The following is a 5,420-nucleotide window of genomic DNA, read 5'->3' as shown; positions in this document are numbered from 1 at the left end:
AGGCCGTCGCTGATGGGCTACAGGTCCATTGCTGGACAATTTGATTCCCTCATTCGCAACAGTCTTTTTTCAGAGAGTCCCTGTCGGACGCCCGTGTGCGTCAAGAAGCTCTTCTGGCTGGCTTCGCATAGGGTCCATCCAACTGGGCCGGCCATTTGCAGTTCAAATAAAAGAAACGTACTGTGGAACATTATAGCGGGATTTTTTTTTGAACATCAGTACAGACGCAAAGCGCTCATATACACGCGCACACACTCATCCCTATGAACGCACACCCTACCCTTATGAACACCTCCGAAAGACTGAGCCGGCATATCATCTTGAGATTTACGAAGTCACCGTAGTCACCTGGTCGTCGACGGGAATGTCTCCTCCCATTGAATGTGCATCGCCGGAAATCCTGAAATAAATCCAGAAATAAATGCGAGCACCAGGATTTGAATCCTGATGTGTTGGGGATACCACAGTCCCTCTAACCATCCAACCACAGGTTGGTTCGCCATTTGGGCAATTTAATGGGCACCGAGAAAAGCTCTCCATGAGGCGATTTCCCAAAGTCCTGGTGCTACACATCAATTCATATGCAGTTACTTGAGGGAGCTTGATCTTATGAAGTTGAACATCCCAAGCAGACCTGCAGCCGCTGGACGAGCTACTATACGCCCACAAGCTCCACCCACTGGGTATGCCAAGATCCACATTGATGCAAGTATTGCAAGAAACCAGATGGTAGGGTCGGCAGCGGCAATTTGTAGAGATTCTGAGGGTAACTACTTGGGAAGCTCGGCTCTGGTGGTACATGGAATATTAGATGTGGCCACGATGGAATCCATATCATGCCGAGAGGCTCTAGCATTGGCAGATGGTTTGGTGCTACATGACTTCATCGTCGCATCTGATTCAAAACAAATGGTGAGTGATATTCAGAGAGGAAGCAATGGTACTTTTGGCACCATCATCACTGAAATTAGAAACATAGCTTCTTTTGTTTAATTCCTATTTTACTTTTCAAGGCCGATCAACTAATAGCGAAGCCGATAGGTTAGCCAAGTTTTCAAACACTTTAGATCAGGGGCGGCATGTTTGGATGATCCATCCCCATGATCCTTTTGTAATCCCACTCCACGTGGATTTTGCTTAATAAAACTTGGCGATACCCCTAAAAAAATTGGTCCACTATAGCACCATGTTTTTTTGCTCGAATTTTATTTTCAAATATTTTGAGCATATGAATATATACGTTGAAAATAATTTCTAAGACACATTGAACATTTTTAATGTATGTTGAACAATTTTCAAATATCCATTGAACATTTTGTAATATACATTGAACAATTTTAATATGCATTGAACATTTGTGTAATGTACATTGAACAATTTTTTAATACACATTGAATATTTTTTATAATATACACTGAAAACAATTAAATATGCAGTGAGCATTTGTATAATTCGTTGAACAAATTTTTAATATGCGATTGTAGCGACCAGACCTCAAACGATCTAATCTCTGTGCTCAGGTGTCATTCCTGGATCAATAATACTGACACCACACAGTACTTGAAGGATTTATAACAGAATAGCAATCACACAGTTATTACATCGAGTGTCTCAAAAGAAAACTTGTTACAATAAATATGGCTTAAGGCCATCTAATAACGATAACAGCGGAAGGCTTGGAAGATAAGTGCTACTGGAAAACACCGGCGGATTCAGCATAAGAAAATGGGCTAAGTGATCAACAGGTGGTGGTGGTGGTGGTGGGTTGTTGTTGTTGTTCCCCTGATTCTGATTCTGGACTAGCAACTGCATCAATGTGTTCTGCTGCTGGATCAACTGGGTGAGCTCCGGTGAAAAGGTAAATCCGGAGTCACGTCTCGGAGGCATCTGGGGTTTTAGAAAAGATGAGATTTAAGAATAGAGGGGGTCTAAAGAGAAAACACTACCCATATGCACATGAGGCAAAAGCAAACAATTCACTTTATTCAATTAATCAAACAAGGGCATACAATTGATCTAACTATCGCAAAAGTGCTCGGGCTACTATATTTACATGGTGGACTACTACTACTGATGAGGTGGTCTACTAGAAATATTCTTCGGTTGCAGACTCCATTATATCTGCTCCAGCTCATCAACATAGTCATCATCGCTATCGTCTGGATCCGAGTCGGTGTCATCAATGATGATGTAGTCTTCCGGACGAATATCCTTGGGTTCTTCGTCTTCTTCTACTGGCGTAGGGCCTTTCATAAATATTCCAATCTTCATTGTTAGGTCGGCATTCTTGTCCACTAATACTTTGATTTCCACTTCATAATCTTCACGTGTAGCCTTGAGTTCTTCCTCCAGTTCCTTGATTCTTGTCCTCGCCTTCTTTAGATCTATCATGTCGGCGCACATTTGGTTCTCCTGACGTCGAATGTGCTGTTTTAACTCCTGGATAAAAGCTGCAACTGATCTATCCTTCCTGGTGCTGATCATCTCCCAGTGCTCATCTCGGCGCCCACAAATCTGGTAGATAGTATCCTTAAAATCATTGCGGTAGACTTCTCCAATACGTCCCATGGCGATGTGAGCTGCCATGCTCTTTCCTAGACTCCAAGTTGGTGCATCAAAAGAAAACTCTATGGGCTCAGTGACTGGCTTGAATGTCCTTACTGGAACTTGTACTTGAATCATCCAGTGCTCTTCTTCAGGTAAAGTGGCATTGTAGGTTCCGATGAAGCTTGGTACTCCTATGTTCAGGTATCTAGTGACTTCCTTCAAGTGACATCCAAAGGGTGTATCTTCCTCCGGTTGAGTGAACTTGTTCCTTGCATCCATCATCCTAAAAGAGTAGAAAAGATGAGAAGTCGGAAAGAGAAGAGAGTGAGTAGTGATCTAGGTCTTTAGCTTAGTGGTCGTGCCCTACAGTCAACGTGTACTCTAATACCATCTTGTAGCGACCAGACCTCAAACGGTCCAATCTCTATGCTCGGGTGTCATCCCTGGATCAGTAATGCTGACACCACACAGTACTTGAAGGATTTATAACAAAGTAGCAATCACACATTTATTACATCGAGTGTCTCAAAAGAGAACTTATTACAATAAATATAGCTTAAGGCCATCTAATAACGATAACAACGGAAGGCTTGGAAGATAAGTGAGTCCATCAACTCCAACGGCATCACTGAGTATAGAACCACGACCCTAAAACTCCTTAATCGTCGTCTGAAAAGTCTGCAACATTAACGTTGCAGCCCGAAACGGGTCAGCACATGGAATATGCTGGCAAAGTAACACATAGAGAATAATGGAATGAAACAGGCTATTCTATATGCATATTTGGCTGGTGGAAAGCTCTATGGTTATATTTTTGGGTAAAGTCAATTTTTCCCTACTGCAAAGGAATATTTATTTAACTATCATGGTAGTTGTTAAACATTGAGAATGGTTGACAGCATTCTCAATCCCAATTAAGCATCATCATTAAACAAACCCAACAAAATTAATTTTAGAGAGTAACATGTTGAGATTCACATGATAATTCAGGTACTAGATACTCAAGATGTCCATAACTAGGGACACGGCTAATCATGATTAGTTTATACACTCTACAGAGGTTTGCGCACTTTTCCCCACAAGACTCGATTGCCTCCGTTTGGTTTCTCGCACTGCATGGTGTTTGAGAAGACGGATGACCGAGACATAGTCTTTCAGAAGCGCTAGCACCTTACGATTGGGTAGACCGTTACACCTACTTTCCCCTACATCTGCTAGTCTACCACTGTAAGAGTTCGCACAACTTAGTCAACTATGCTAGAGCCCATAATAGCTTGTGGTTGCACACGGAAGTTTCTAGCATGAATAATCTCATGATCCCTTTGAGCCTGGGTGGCGGTCCAAAAGAAAAACAGGCAATCACTGGAATACCCAGGTGCCTCAATTCACCCAGATGTGTATTTAAGTTGCCACCTTAGATAAACCATTAATTAACAATCTCAGATCTGTCATGGAAACACTCACCAAATCCACGTCTACTAGCATAGCATTGCATAAATAAGCAAACGTAGAAGCAACTCCCAAAGGTTTGATAATAACAGGTAATAGGTTCTACCTCATCTACTTCCCAAACCCACAATTTAATTAGATCATAATCATGCAATGTGTGAGGATTGATCTAATGCAATAAAACTGGGTAGGGGGAAAACATGATCAAAGTGTTACTTGCCTTGCTGATGATCCGGGAAACCTAGCGATTCGAAGTAGCAAGCGGCGCACTCCGGGTACTCTATCGCAAACAAACAAGCGTACAATAAGTACTCAACTAATGCACAGGTAAAACTCAAAAAAGAGATCTAAACAGAAAGTTCAACTTAAGAACTCCGGTTGGCAAAAAAAATCAAATCGAACGAAGCAACGAAAGACAAACGGCAAAAGAAACAAGCTTCGTTTACTATTCTGGATCTAGGACAATTTTTACAGTGGCAAAAACTTGTTTGAGTTGGTTAAACGAAAAGAAGGTTTCGAGACGAAACTCCAAGCGCTTGAATCGCCTGATTCCGATAAACGAGCGAAAGGTTAGACTAAAACGAAAATCAGATCAGAAATCGCGATCTGAAAAATCACAGATTTAATCCGAAAAAAAGAAAAACGATGAACGTCCGTTAAAACGAACGAACGGGTGAACGCTTGCTATTTAAATAAACCGGAAAAACCGATCTATTTAAATAAATCCGAAACTAAAAAAACGAACAAAACCGTCGGAAAACTGAACGGTTTTTCGGGAAAAACCAGCGGCGGCGTGGTCTACCTCCGGCGACAGATCCGGCGGGCGGCGGCGGCGCGGGGCGACGCAGCGCGGCGGTGGCGGCGGCGCAGCGCGGCGGGGCTGGGGCGCTAGGGTTTGGGAGGTCCCGGGCTGGGCTCCCCGGCTTATAAATCCGGACGGGCCTAGTGTCCGGGTCGGACACGACCCGTTAGGTCAGTTGCGTTTAAAAAAAACAGTTACGCTCAGAAAAAAACAAAAGGAATACTAAACAGACTCCAAAAATTCTAAAATAAATTTTCCCCGGCTTCTAAAATCAAGCCGCACAGGATGAACATTTATTTGGGGCCTAAATGCAATTTTGAAAAATGCGCATTTTTCCTAAATTCAAATAAAATAGCAAATAAAACTAAAATAAAATCTTAATTATTTTTTATTAAATCCTCAATATTTCTTTATTTTTGGAAAGTCATTTTATTCCTTCTCTCATATTTTTGTAATAGAAATAATTGAAGATAAAATAAATAAAATCAAATGACCCTCTTTTCAAAATTTGAGACAACTCAAATCTGAAAATAACGAAATCCCCAACTCTCTCCGAGGGTCCTTGAGTTGCGTAAAATTTCTAGGATCAACCAAAATGCGATAAATATGATATGCACTGATG

Source organism: Triticum aestivum, chromosome 3A, assembly GCF_018294505.1.
Source record: "Triticum aestivum cultivar Chinese Spring chromosome 3A, IWGSC CS RefSeq v2.1, whole genome shotgun sequence".
Lineage (NCBI taxonomy): Eukaryota > Viridiplantae > Streptophyta > Magnoliopsida > Poales > Poaceae > Triticum > Triticum aestivum.
This window is presented reverse-complemented; position numbering follows the sequence as displayed.